At 45.3% G+C, this 15,509-nt stretch overlaps 1 long non-coding RNA gene across 1 annotated transcript in view; it reads right to left on the reverse strand.

The window, feature by feature from the left end:
• Positions 1-267: 267 nt before the first annotated feature.
• Positions 268-15,509, reverse strand: part of LOC148773893 (uncharacterized) — a 37,286-nt gene continuing 22,044 nt past the window's right edge. The window contains exon 3 of the long non-coding RNA XR_016036373.1: positions 268-428. This is a non-coding gene — a long non-coding RNA (uncharacterized LOC148773893). The remainder of the gene's footprint in view (positions 429-15,509) is intronic.

Here is a 15,509-nt window from a genome sequence, read left to right on the forward strand (position 1 = left end):
TTCTACTAACACTCAGGGCTTTCCAGGTGGCACTCGTGGTAAAGAACCCACCTGCCAACGCAGGAGATGTAAGACACATGGGTTCAATCCCTGGGTTGGGAAGATCCCTTGGAGGAGAAAATGGCAACCCACTCCAGTATTCTTGCCTGGAGAGTCCCACGGACAGAGTGGCCTGGCGGGGTACAGTCCATGGGGTCTCAAAGAATTGGACGCGACTGAAGTGACTTGGCATGCACCCACTAATACTCACTGAGCAGCTGACGGGTAAGGCAGTGAGCTCTCCTTTCAGGGAATCCGGCTCCTTGTTCTGGGTCTCCCCCTTCACTGTGTAGGTGGGCGCACCTTTGCAGCTCTGTCTCTGTAGTCCAGGTGAGGGGGCTCGACATTACAGTGTGGGCAGGTTTGACACTTGCTAGTAACTTCCTGTCCTGCTGATTCAGAGACAACAGTGTGGGAAAGTGAACATTTCAGAGACTAGCTTTGAAATTTTTGCGAAAAACTGGGTAGACATATCCAGGGCCTTTTGCTCACACCCTGCTGCTGCTGCTGCTAAGTCGCTTTAGTCGTGTCTGACTGTGCAACCCCATAGATGGCAGCCCACCAGGCTCCTCCGTCCCTGGGATTCTCCAGGCAAGAACACTGGAGTGGATTGCCATTTCATTCTCCAATGCAGAAAAGTGAAAGTGAAGTCGCTCAGTCGTGCCCGACTCTTGCTCACACCCTAGCCCTGTGTGTTTTCAGTCAGGAGTGGGCTGCGATTCCAGAGATAATAACCGACACCCCCTAGTCACCCAGATACACTGACTGGTGTACAACAGTGGAAGTGAAAGATCCAGGTAATGGGGGAAATGTGTTTAGGAAATGCAAAATGAGACACACTTAAAAAATGTTGGTAGGTCCATGGGATGGCTGCCTACAAAGGGGTCACAGGGATTGGCAGATGTTTCTTATGATGACAGTTTTTCAGACCTCATCCTGACCTTCTGCCACACTCAGTTCAGTTCAGTTCAGTCGCTCAGTCATGTCCAACTCTTTGCAACCCCATGAATCGAAGCACGCCAGGCCTCCCTGTCCATCACCAACTCCCAGAGTTTACCCAAACTCATGTCCATCTAAGAGTTTAGAAAACATATGGCCACTGTGGAGGACAATATGAAGATCCTAAAAACTAAAAATAGAACTACCATTCAGTTCAGTTCAACTCAGTTCAGTAGTTCAGTCATGTTCAACTCTTTGTAACCACATGGACTGCAGCACACCAGGCTTCCCTGTCCATCACCAACTCTTGGAGCTTGCTCAAACTCATGGCCATCAAGTCGGTGATGTCATCCAACCATCTCATCCTCTGTCGTCCCCTTCTCCTCTCGCTTTCAAACTTTGCCAGCATCAGGGTCTTTTCCAATGAGTCAGTTCTTCACATCAGGTAGCCAAAGTATTGGAGCTTCAGCATCAGTCCTTCCAATGAATATTCAGCACTGATTTCCTTTAGGACTGAATGGTTTGATCTCCTTGCAGTCCAAGGGACTCTCAAGAGTTCTCCAACACTACAGTTCAAAAGCATCAATTCTTCAGTGTTCAACTTTCTTTATAGTCCAACTCACATCTACACATGACTCCTGGAAAAACCATAGCTTTGACTAGATGGACCTTTGTTGACAAAGTAATGTCTCTGTTTTTTAATAAGCTGTCTAGGTTGGTCATAGCTTTTCTTCCAAGGAGCAAGTGTCTTTTAATTTCATGGCTGTGGTAAAAATCTGCAGTGATTTTGGAGCCCAAGAAAAGTAAGTCTATCACTGTTTTCATTGTTTCCCCATCTATTTGCCATGAAGTGATGGGACTGGATGCCATGATCTTAGTTTTTTGAATGTTGAGTTTTAAGCCAGCTTTTTCGTTCTCGTCTTTCACTTTCACCAAGAGGCTCTTTAGTTCTTCTTCACTTTCTGCCATAAGGGTGGTGTCATCTGCATATCTGAGGTTATTGATATTTCTCCCTGCAATCTTGATTCCAGCTTGTGCTTCATCCAGCCTGGCATTTCACATGATGTACTCTGCATAGAAGTTAAATAAGCAGGGTGACAATATACAGCCTTGACATACTCCTTTTCCTATTTGGAACCAGTCTGTTGTTCCATGTCCAGTTCTAACTGTTGCTTCCTGACCTGCATACAGATTTCTCAGGAGGCAGGTCAGGTGGTCTGGTATTCCCATCTCTTTCAGAATTTTCCTCAGTTTGTTCTGAGCGACACAGTCAAAGGCTTTGGCATAGTGAATAAAGCAGAAGTAGATATTTTTCTGGAACTCTCTTGCTTTTCCTATGATCCAACTGATGTTGGCAATTTGATCTCTGGTTCCTCTGCCTTTTCTAAGTCCAATTTGAAGATCTGAAAGTTCATGGTTCACATACTATTGAAGCCTGACTTGGAGAATTTTGAGCATGACTTTACTAGAGTGTGAGATGACTGCAATTGTGTGGTAGTTTGAACATTCTTTGGCATTGCCCTTCTTTAGGATTGGAATGAAAACAGACTTTTTCCAGTCCTGTGGCCACTGCTGAGTTTTCCTGATTTGCTGGCATATTGAGCGCAGCACTTTCACAGCATCATCTTTCAGGATTTGAAATAGCTCAGCTGGAATTCCATCACCTCCACTAGCTTTGTCATAGTAATGTTTCCTAAAGTCCATTTGACTTCGCATTCCAGGATGTCTAGCTCTAAGTGAGTGATCACACCATCATGGTTATCTGGTCCATGAAGATCTTTTTTGTATAGTGCGTCTGTGTATTCTTGCCACCTCTTCTTAATATCTTCTGCTTCTGTTAGGTCCATGCCATTTATGCTGTTTATTGAGCCCATCTTTGCATGAAATATTCCCTTGGTATCTCTAGTTACCATCAGAACTATCGTAAGACTCAGCAATTCCACTACTGGGCGTATGCCCTGAGGAAACTGTAACTCAAAAAGACACAAGCACCTCAATGTTCATTGCAGCACTATGAACATTACCCCGGACAACAGAAGCAATTTAACATTCACGGACAGATGAATGAATACAGATGTGGTACGTATATACAATGGAATGTCACTCGGCCCTTAAAAGGAACAAAATTGGGTCATTTGTAGAGACAAGGACCTAGAGTCTGTCACACAGAGTAAAGTAAATCAGAAAAACTAATGTCGTATATTAATCCATACGTGCGAAACCTAGAAACATGGTACAGATGAACCTATTTGCAAGGCAGGAGTAGAGATGCAGAAGCAGAGAACAAACAGATGGACACAGGGTAGGGGGCAACAGTGGGGTGGGATGAACTGGGAGATTGGGATGGAGATACATTCACTACCACGTGTAAAACAGATAGCTACAAGGAAACTGCTGCATCAAACAGGGAGCTCAGCGAGGTGCTCTGTGATGGCCTAGAGGGCCGGGTGGGGGAGGGCGGGAGGAAGGGCCAAGAAAGAGGGACTGTATGTGTTCACATACTGTATACAGGTATAGCTGATTCGCCTCACTGTACAGCAGAAACCAAGTCAGCACTGTAAAGATACTGTACTCCAATAAAAAAGGAAGCGCTCTTAACCCCAGCAACCGTATTTGACATTAGCATTAGGTATTGGAGGGACTGATGCTAAAGCTGAAACTGCAATACTTTGGCCACCTCATGCGACGAGTTGACTCACTGGAAAAGACTCTGATGCTGGGAGGGATTGGGGGCAGGAGGAGAAGGGGACAACAGAGAATGAGATGGCTGGATGGCATCACCGACTCTGGACATGAGTTTGAGTGAACTCCGGGAGTTGGTGATGGACAGGGAGGCCTGGCGTGCTGTGATTCATGGGGTCGCGGAGAGTCGGACACGACTGAGAGACTGAACTGAACTGAATCTTCTGAAAATTTAACAAGGAATTATTCACAATTTACCTGATGACAAAATACAGCCATAAAACGTAGTGTTTGGTATTTCTAAGGCACCTCTTTGGTGAACGAATAAATCTCTCCCAAAAGCCCCATCTAACAGGGAAAAAAAAAACACCAAATAAATATGAATTAACATTGTGATAAAATTTTTCTGAATATGCAAGAATTTAAGTAGACAAATTCCAAAACTGGTTCTCCTTCTTAGTATGTAGGCAGTAAATTACTAAGGAAAACTCATTATATCTTGAGATAGTTCAGTTCAGTTCAGTTCAGTTCAGTCGCTCAGTCGTGTCCGACTCTCTGCGACCCCATGAATCACAGCACGCCAGGCCTCCCTGTCCATCACCAACTCCCGGAGTACACTCAAACTCATGTCCACAGAGTTGGTGATGCCATCCAGCCATCTCATTCTCGGTCATCCCCTTCTCCTCCCGCCCCCAACCTTTCCCAGCATCAGAGTCTTTTCCAGTGAGTCAACTCGTCGCATGAGGTGGCCAAAGTATTGCAGTTTCAGCTTTAGCATCAGTCCTTCCAATGAGATAGAATTACCCGCCAAATTACTTTTACAAGCATTGTAGAATGATTCAGCAGGTTAACTTGACACTCTGCTAAGTATCATTTTATTTCAAGTAACACTTCCTGGTAAACAGGCTTTTAATTAAAAAGGAAAATTATATTTGCATCCCTGAAAGATAAGAAACTACAGGCTATTTAACTATCTTACAGTTTCTATCTTTACTTTTCTTTGGCACCAGTTACAAAGGAAAACTACCTGCAAAGGGTAATTTCTCCCACAATAATCCCTTCCAGGACTTAACAATTTATAGTGTTCACATATATGATTTCATTTGATCCTCTCAACAGTCCTGTAAGGCAGGTATAACAAGAATGAGCATTGACTTCATTTTGCATGTGAGGGTGCTGTGGAAGCTACGTGACTTGCTCACAGTCATCCCGCAAGTGGGGTTCAGCCAGATCTTGAAGCCCAAGTTGCTGACCCCAGGTCTGTCTCAGTGTTATTAGCATCAGGTAATGGCTAAGTCTACCTGATGTCTTAGGTCACACTGGAGAGGGACCTTGAGAGTCTTCTAGAGCAGCGATTCTTAAGCTTTATTTCTTAGAGACCTAAAGGTGCACAGTGATACTTGGGAAGCCACTCTAGGAAAGTGAGGAGTCTGGGTCCTGGGCTGCTGTTCCAAACGAGTTCTGTGATTATGTCTCCCATACTGGTGTCTCAGGTAAAACTTCTTTGGAAGGAAATATTCCACTGCTTTCAAAAGATGTTTGAAACTCCAGAATACTAAACTACTCATTTTATAGATGGGAAAAGACCCATAAAGATCACATAATTTATCCTTGTTCACACTCAACTAAGACTAGAAACCAGTCTTTCTGATTGGGATAAAAATTAATCCTCTCAGTATGGTGCTTTGTCTGCCCCTGAAGTTCTCTGACTTTAGTGTGTAATCAGGAACACTTGCAGGGCTGGTCGCAGAGTTCCGAGTCCTCTCCCCGGCCTTCCTCCACTGACAGAGGTTCTATTCAATAGGGCTGGGGTTGGCTCTGAGAACTTGCATTCCAGGTGACACTGATGCTGCTGAACCAGAGAACACATTTTGAGAGCCACTTGTCTACAGGATATAAGACAACAGAAAAGTCAACTGCATTGGCCAGCTAATTGTTACATTTCGTCCATTTTATTTCAATCTGGGAGAATGGCAAAAAGGAAGTTCCTCCTTCAGAATCTGTAAACCCACTGCTTTCACCATATTTCTACACATTCCTCAACAGCTAGCACTGATATTCTATCCCATCAAAGATCCTAAACTATCCATGTAGCACATGGCATTGGTCTTCCAGCCCATAGCCCCTTATCCAGCTTCTGAGTTCATCTGCAATTGCACTGGGTAGTTTGCATGCTCACTGCCAGCTTCCCACCTCAACGGCTAACATTTCTTTGTGTCTCTGTCTGGGGACTTTCTTTAGTCAACAAGAGCGTGCTCAGTCCACAAGCACTGTGTGTGTGTGTGTATGTGTGTTATTAATATCCTCACTTTCCAGGGCGTCCTTCAAACAACGAGGCCATGACACTATAGAAAAATACTCCAGGGTCACCATCCCTCTGGGGAACAACTGTGACGCTTGTTCAAATGATTCCTCAGAGGGCCCCTAGTGAGACTGAGCCCCAGTCTCTCACAGCATCAACTTGCTCATTCATGCACCCTTTCTTGGCATTTCTCCCTTTCCATCCACTCCTCCCCCTTGCTTGCTTGTGCTTCCAGGGATCACTTCCTACATAAACTATCTGGATCGCAAGCTCTTATCTCAGAATCTGCTTTTTGGGAAATACAAACGAAGACACTCTAAGTTCTTCACAAAATTCACGGAAGCATCACCTGCTGTCAGACCCGTATCTGCTTTTTTTCACCTCTCCATTCTATGCCCTAGGGCTTTATTTGCAGGTTTGGGGCTGACTAACTCAAGTTCAACAGTGAGTTGAAAAGCAGAGACGTTACTCTGCCTACAAAGCTTCGTATAGTCAACGCTATGGTCTTTCCAGTAGTCATGTATGGTTGTGAGAGCTGGACTGTAAAGAAGGCAGAAGGCCAAAGAATTGATGCCTTAGAACTATGGTGCTGCAGAAGAGTCCTAAAAGTCCCTTGGACAGTAAGGAGATCAAACCAGTCAATATAAAGGAAGATCAACCCTGAATATTCACTGGAAGGACTGATGCTGAAGCTGAAGCTCCAGTATTTTGGTCATCTGATGCGGACAGACGACTCATTGGAAAAGTCCCTGATGCTGGGAAAGATTGAGGGCAGAAGGAGAAAGGGCATCAGAGGATGAGATTGGATGGCATCACCGATGCAAGGAACATGAACTTTGGATGATGGTAAGGGAAGTGAAGAGGAACTCAAAAGCCTCTTGATGAAAGTGAAAGAGGAGAGTGAAAAGGTTGGCTTGAAGCTCAACATTCAGAAAACAAAGATCATGGCATCTGGTCCCATCACTTCATGGAAATAGATGGGGAAACAGTGGAAACAGTGTCAGACTTTATTTGTTTGGGCTCCAAAATCACTGCAGATGCTGATTGCAGCCATGAAATTAAAAGACGCTTGCTCCTTGGAAGGAAAGTTATGACCAACCTTGATAGTATATTAAAAAGCAGAGACATTACTTTGCCAACCAAGGTCCGTCTAGTCAAGGCAATGGTTTTTCCTGTGGTCATGTATGGATGTGAGAGTTGGACTGTGAAGAAGGCTGACCGCCGAAGAATCGATGCTTTTGAACTGTGGTGTTGGAGAAGACTCTTGAGAGTCCCTTATACTGCAAGGAGATCCAACCAGTCCATTCTAGAGGAGATCAATCCTGGATGTTCATTGGAGGGACTGATGCTAAAGCTGAAACTGCAATACTTTGGCCACCTCATGCGACGAGTTGACTCACTGGAAAAGACTCTGATGCTGGGAAAGGTTGGGGGCGGGAGGAGAAGGGGACGACAGAGAATGAGATGGCTGGATGGCATCACCGACCCTGTGGACATGAGTTTGAGTGAACTCCGGGAGTTGGTGATGGACAGGGAAGCCTGGCGTGCTGTGATTCATGGGGTCGTGGAGAGTCGGACACGACTGAGCGACTGAACTGAACTGAACTGAAGGGACAGGGAGGCCTGGCGAGCTGCAGTCCACGGGTCACAAAGAGTCGGACACGACTGGGTGACTGAAGAAGAGCAACAACAAACCCAAGCTCAGTGCACTCACTGGGTGTTAAATAACACAACGATTGTTGCTGCCGCAAAAATACAGACTGTTGAATCACACGCAGATGCTCACGACTCATTAACTGTACACTTAAGTAGTCACTCTTTAGAAAGAGGCCCAAGTTCATGTAGTACTAGATCTGTGAAGGATGACAGCTGAAAAAACCTGGCATTATGAATATTTTTCAGGCATGACTATAAACAGCAACCATCAATTCTGAAACAGAGATAAGTTTCGTTTTGTGCTGTTAAAGCAAGATTAACCTTCAGCAAATATTTACGTTTAAGGAGTGGAGTTTCAGCAGTGATGACATCAACATTTGTCAAACTGCAGTTTGAATCTCAATTTTAAAAAAGAACTATCTCAGAAACAATTAAATTGTCCTCAAATTGGAACCAAATAGTGGAGACAGATCCCTTTGGTTTAAACATAATTAAATTAATCAAATTTTATCCTAAATAATAGAGCTATTTCATGTGTTTAATTCCACTTATTGTTGGTAGCTTAATTTTTTAAAGAAAAGAGCCTCATTGTGGCATAACTGACACATAATAACAGTACAAATTTTGACATATGCATGCACCCAGGAAACCACTGTGCTGTCTTGGTTTTGAAAGGAAGTCTACATAATTTTAAGTGTATATCATTTTAAAATCCAATTTCTGGAATAATCTATTAATTACACTTATATAGTGACCAGTATGAGCTAAAACTCTTTACATTACTCCCTATTTTAAATGTGTATGTGAGTATGCTCCAAAGTACATAGGTGCAAAACAATAAATAAATTCTAATCCCCAGTATTTAGAGGCATATCTCGCAGATAGTATTAATAATAAGAGCTACCACTTACTTGAGTTCGACAAGGCTGTGGTCCGTGTGATCAGATTGGCTAGTTTTCTGATTATGGTTTCAGTGTGTCTGTCCTCTGATGCCCTCTCGCAATACCTACCATCATCTGATGCAGACAGACGACTCATTGGAAAAGTCCCTGATGCTGGGAAAGATTGAGGGCAGAAGGAGAAAGGGCATCAGAGGATGAGATTGGATGGCATCACCGATGCAAGGAACATGAACCTTGGACATGGGGTGTCTCTTCACAGCTGCTCCAGCAAAGCACAGGCGCTGCTCCTTACCTTGGACAAGGTTGCCCCTCCTGACCTTGAATGTGGAGTAGCTCCTCTCGGCCCTCCTGCACCCACGAACCCGCCGCTCCTTGGACGTGGGGTTGCTCCTCTCAGTCACCGCCCCTGACCTTGGGTGTGGGGTAACTCCCCTCAGCCGTGCTGCTGCACAGTCCGTCGCAGCCGCTGTGCTTCAGAAAACTAGCCAATCTAATCACATGGACACAGTCTTGTCTAACTCAATGAAACTAAGCCATGCCGTGTGGGGCCACCCAAGATGGGCAGATCACGGTGGAGAGGTCTGACAGAATGTGGTCCACTGGAGAAGAGAACGGCAAACCACTTCAGTGTACTTGCCTTGAGAACCCCATGAACAGTATGGAAAGGCAAAATGATAGGATACTGAAAGATGAACTCCCCAGGTCAGTAAGTCCCCAGTATGCTACTGGAGATCAGTGGAGAAATAACTCCAGAAAGAATGAAGGGATGGAGCCAAAGCAAAAACAATACCCAGTTGTGGATGTGACTGGCGATAGAAGCAAGGTCTGATGCTGTAAAGAGCAATATTGCATGGGAACCTGGAGTGTTAGGTCCATGAATCAAGGCAAACTGGAAGTGGTCAAACAGGAGATGGCAAGAGTGAACATCGACACTTTAGGAATCAGTGAACTAAAATGGACTGGAATGGGTGAATTTAACTCAGATGACCATTATATCTACTACTGTGGGCAGGAATCCCTTAGAAGAAATGGAGTAGCCATCATGGTCAACAAAAGAGTCCGAAATGCTGTACTTGGATGCAATCTCAAAAATGACAGAATGATCTCTATTCATTTCCAAGGCAAACCATTCAATATCACGGTAATCCAAGCCTATGCCCCAACCTATAACACTGAAGAAGCCGAAGTTAAACGGTTCTATGAAGACCTACAAGACCTTTTAAAACTAACACCCAAAAAAGATGTCCTTTTCATTATAGGGGACTGGAATGCAAAAGTAGGAAGTCAAGAAACACCTGGAGTAACAGGCAAATTTGGCCTTGGAGCATGGAATGAAGCAGGGCAAAGGCTAATAGAGTTCTGCCAAGAGAATGCACTGGTCATAGCAGACACCCTCTTCCAACAACACAAGAGAATACTCTACACATGGACATCACCAGATGGTCAACACCAAAATAAGACTGATTATATTCTTTGCAGCCAAAGATGGAGAAGCTCTATATAGTCAGCAAAAACAAGAACAGGAGCTGACTGTGGCTCAGATCATGAACTCCTCATTGCTAAATTCAGACTTAAATTGAAGAAAGTAGGGAAAACCACTAGGCCATTCAGGTATTACCTAAATCAAATCCCTTATGATTATACAGTGGAAGTGAGAAATAGATTTAAGGGTCTAGATCTGATAGAGTGCCTGATGAACTATGGACAGAGGTTCGTGACATTGTACAGGAGACAGGGACCAAGACCATCCCCATGGAAAAGAAATGCAAAAAAGAAAAATGGCTGTCTGAGGAGGCCTTACAAACAGCTGTGAAAAGAAGAGAAGTGAAAAGCAAAGGAGAAAAGGAAAGATATAAGCATCTGAGAGTTCCAAAGAATAGCAAGGAGAGATAAGAAAGCCTTCCTCAGCGATCAATGCAAAGAAACAGAGGAAAGCAACACAATAGGAAAGACTAGAGATCTCTTAAAGAAAATTAGAGATATCAAGGGAACATTTCATGCAAAGATGGGCTCGATAAAAGACAGAAATGGTATGGACCTAACAGTAGCAGAAGATATTAAGAAGAGGTGGCAAGAATACACAGAAGAACTGTACAAAAAAGATCTTCACAACCCAGATAATCACGATGGTGTGATCACTCAACTAGAGCCAGACATCCTGGAATGTGAAGTCAAGTGGGCCTTAGGAAGCAACACTATGAACAAAGCTAGTGGAGGTGATGGAATTCCAGTTGAGCCATTCCAAATCCTGAAAGATGATGCTGTGAAAGTGCTGCACTCAATATGCCAGCAAATCAGGAAAGCTCAGCAGTGGCCACAGGACTGGAAGAGGTCAGTTTTCATTCCAATCCCAAAGAAAGGCAATGCCAAAGAATGTTCAAACTACCGCACAACTGCACTCATTTCACACACTAGTAAAGTCATGCTCAAAATTCTCCAAGCCAGGCTTCAGCAATTCGTGAACCGTGAACTTCTAGATGTTCAAGCTGGTTTTAGAAAAGGCAGAGTAACCAGAAATGAAATTGCCATCATCCACTGGATCATCAAAAAAGCAAGAGAATTCCAGAAATATATCTATTTCTGCTTTATTGACTATGCCAAAGCCTTTGACTGTGTGGATCACAATAAACTGTGGAACATTCTGAAAGAGATGGGAACACCAGACCACCTGACCTGCCTCTTGAGAAATCTATATGCAGGTCAGGAAGCAACAGTTAGAACTGGACATGGAACAACAGACTGGTTCCAAATAGGAAAAGGAGTACGTCAAGGCTGTATATTGTCACCCTGCTTATTTAACTTATATGCAGGGTACATCATGAGGAACGCTGGGCTGGAAGAAGCACAAGCTGGAATCAAGATTGCTGGGGGAAATATCAATAGCCTCAGATATGCAGATGACACCACCCTTATGGCAGAAAGGGAAGAGGAACTAAAAAGCCTCTTGATGAAAGTGAAAGAGAAGAGTGAAAAGTTTGGCTTAAAACTCAACATTCAGAAAACTAAGATCATGGCATCTGGTCCCATCACTTCATGGGAAATAGATGGGGAAACAGTGGAGACAGTGTCAGACTTTATTTTGGGGGGGCTCCAAATCACTTTGCAGCCATGAAATTAAAAGACACTTACTCCTTGGAAGGAAAGTTATGACCAACCTAGATAGCATGTTAAAAAGCAGAGACATTACTTTGTCAACAAAGGTCCGTCTAATCAAGGCTATGGTTTTTCCAGTGGTCATGTATTGATGCTTTTGAACTGTGGTGCTGGAGAAGACTCTTGAGAGTCCCTTGGACTGTAAAGAGAGCCAACCAGTCCATTCTAAAGGAGATCAGTCCTGGGTGTTCATTGGAAGGACTGATGCTAAAGCTGAAACTCCAATACTTTGGCCACCTCATGCAATGAGTTGAGTCACTGGAAAATAATCTGATGCTAGGAGGGATTCAGGGTGGGAGGAGACGTGGACGACAGAGAATGAGATGGCTGGATGGCATCACCGACTCGATGGATGTGAGTTTGAGTGAACTCCGGGAGTTGGTGATGGACAGGGAGGCCTGGCGTGCTGTGATTCATGGGGTCGCGGAGAGTCAACCCCATGACTGAGCGACTGAACTGAACTGAACTGAACCACTTACTTAGCATCTATCATTGCCAAGGTCTATTTTGTAACTTTTTAGATACATCGTTTGTAACCCTCACAACAGTCCTTGAGTTCAATATTATTAATTCTGTTTTACCAGTGAGCAAACCGAGATTAGAGACACTGAGTGACCTACAGACACTTACCTAGCTAGAATATGACAGAGCCGGGAGTGAGAGTTATCCCACTATGCTATTTCCCAAATTGTTAATTTATTCAACAAATATAAGCCAGGCTCTCGGTTAGATGTTGGAGATTATAGCAGTGAAGGTCATGGTTTCCAGCATCATCAACTTAATAATCAGGGGTACAGATTGGCCATTTCACTGATATACGTTTTAACATATGTATACACCTCTGAAACCGACACCATGATAAAGATTATGAACATATCCATCACTGCTGTAAGATTCCTCATGATCCTGTCTAATTCCTGTCTCCTAACCCTCAGTTCAGTTCAGTCACTCAGTCGTGTCTGACTCTCTGCAACCCCATGAACTGCGGCACGCCAGGCTTCCCTGTCCATCACCAACCCCAGAGCTTGCTCAGACTCACTACCCTGCCTACAACAAAGCAACCGCTGATCTGCTTTCTTGTGCTGTGGTCAGTGTGTATTTTCTGAAGTTTTATAAAATGGAATCGTGTGTGTACGTATGTGTGTGTCAGTCGTATGCTCTGCGACTCCATAGACTGTAGCCCACCAGGCTCCTCTGTCCATGTGATTTCCCAGGCAAGAACATTGGAGTGTGTTGCCATTTCCTCCTCCAGGGGATCTTCCTGACCCTTGTCTCTTGCATCTTCTGCATTGGCAGGCAGATTCTTTATCACTGTGCCACCTGGGAATTCCAGATGGAATCACACATACATATTATTTGCCTAATTCACCTCTGGATATATTTGACCTTTATTCAATTTTTTAAAATCAGCTTTATTGAACTATAACTTACATACAAACTCACCAATTTTAAGTGTAGAATTTGATGAGTTTTGATACAAGAATATCAATGTTATCACCACTAAATCAAGATGCTGCAGCTGCTGCTAAGTCACTTCAGTCGTGTCCAACTCTGTGCGACCCCATAGACAGAAGCCCACCAGGCTCCCCCGTCCCTGGGATTCTCCAGGCAAGAACACTGGAGTGGGTTGCCATTTCCTTCTCCAATGTGTGAAAGTGAAAAGTGAAAGTGAAGTCACTTCAGTCGTGTCCGACCCTTAGCGACCCCACGGACTGCAGCCTACCAGGCTCCTCCATCCATGGGATTTTCTAGGCAAGAGTACTGGAGTGGCTTGCCATTGCCTTCTCCGGCAATGTTCTTCTCCGGCAATTGTTCTTCTCCTCCAGAACATGTGAAGAGGGATATTTTAAGTTTAAACCAAGTTTTACCCTTAAAAGCACACAATTTATTAGTTTCAGAAAAAGCCAAGTGTGCTACACATGGGACATTCGTGCATTATCCTGGGAGCACACCAAAATCAATGCCACTGTGCCTCCTTTTTAAACCTGCACTGTTATGGGAACTTGCATTCTTATTGTTTATGGGAAACCTTTGTGACTGCTATTCCCAGGGTGGTGGCAGTGGTAAAGAAACCACCTCAATGCAAGGGATGCAAGAGACATGGGTTCGATCCCTGGGTCAGAAAGATCCCCTTGGAGAAGGAAATGGCAACCCACTCCAGTATTCTTGCCTGGAAAATTACGTGGACAGAGGATCTCGGTGGGCTACAGTACATGGGGTCGCAGAGAGTTGGACATGACTGAGTGACTGAACACATGTACACACCCTTCTTTGAAACACCCCTTCGGTGCTTTAGGAAACAACTTCAAAGAGAACGTAACAGGAAGGGGCAGACTCTGATTCATTCACCACAGCGATTTCCCGGTTGCCAGCCAGCCCAGTCACCTGCAGTGGACGGGCCAGGCGTCCGTCAGTCACGCCATCTCAGTCTCTCTGTTCCCCAGCCTCCAGCCTCTTCCCACGCCATTCCATCTAAACATCACCGTTCCACATCTCTCTCTGCAGTCGTGCTTTCGGCTTGCTGGGAAGTCTCTCCTCACGCTTGACAGTGCTCGCAGGAGAGAGCCCATGCTCCAGGAGGCTGCCTTCCTAGGCTCCACCTGCTCATCCTGCTGCTGAGGAGCAGCTGGGAGCCAGCTTCCAGGGCTGAGCCCGGCTCTGCCCGCTTGGACTCTGGGCATTTCAGGTTCCCTGGCCCTGGCACAACGTGTGGAGTGACCAGGGACTAGACGAAAGACATTGGGACCATATTGGCCGCAAAGGGATAAAAACGCACACCCTAAGCTTTGTCTGTTGCTGTTGCTTAGTCACTCAGTCGTGTTTGACTCTTTTGCAGCCCCACGGGCTATAGCTCACCCGGCTCCTCTGTCCATGGAGCTTTCCAGGCCAGAGTACTGGAGTGGGTTGCCCTTTCTTTACTCTAGGGAATCTTCCCCACCCAGGGATCAAACCTGCATCTCCTGTTTGGCAGGCAGATTCCTTACCACTGAGCCATCTGGGAAGTTTTTCTTAAAAAGTTTAATTAGGCCTTTTGTTGGCATTAAGAAATGTCAGTGATTTATGTGAGTGTGGGGATTCAGACTTAACAATAGTTAGAGCTTTTGTTGCTGCATGTGTTAATTTTTTTTTTTGTCAAATACAAAGCATGACCTGACTGGGTTCCTTTCTGAAAGGATCATGTTTCATTTATCCAAACATTCACTAAGTATCTCTTGAGCACCCATCAGATATCTGTTCTGGGCTAAGCCCCGGTGGTACCCTGGGGAAGCACAGCGGTGCCACGTTACTCCCTTACAGAGCTACCAGAAGAGTCTATGACTCGGGCTAGAGCAAGGAGAGCCACGAGGAGGAGACGAGACGCCTTCTGGGAGCCGCGGGGACACGGCTGGCCCGCCCGCGCCCGCTCAGCACCTGCCAGGCAGAGGGGAGGCTCCTTCCCCGCAGGCGCGCCTGTGACCACAGAGAACAGGAGCTCGGCCCTCCCCTGGCACAGGCTTAACGCGGGGCAGTCAGGGCCCTCGGGGGCGCCCTGAGCCAACGCAAAAGAGGACTGAGAACTAGTCACCCCGCTCCCCACAACTCTGAGGCTCTTCTCTGCCGCCCTAGCTGGAGCTGCCAGTAACAAATTGCCAAAAACAGCAGCATCTTTTCTCCCAGTTCGGAGAGGCTGGGTGGCTGAGATCAGGCTGCCAGCATGGCTGGTTTCCGGTGGAGCCTTGCTTCCTGGCTTGTGGGCAGCCACCAGGTCTCTGTGTGTGCACGTGACCTCTTGTGTGACCCCAGAGGGAGACAGACAGAGAGGTCTCCAGCATCTTCCTTATTTTTTTAAGTATAGT

The sequence above is a fragment of the Moschus berezovskii genome, chromosome 25, assembly GCF_049115385.1.
Source record: "Moschus berezovskii isolate FMDL1 chromosome 25, NW_MosBer_1.0, whole genome shotgun sequence".
Classification (NCBI taxonomy): domain Eukaryota; kingdom Metazoa; phylum Chordata; class Mammalia; order Artiodactyla; family Moschidae; genus Moschus; species Moschus berezovskii.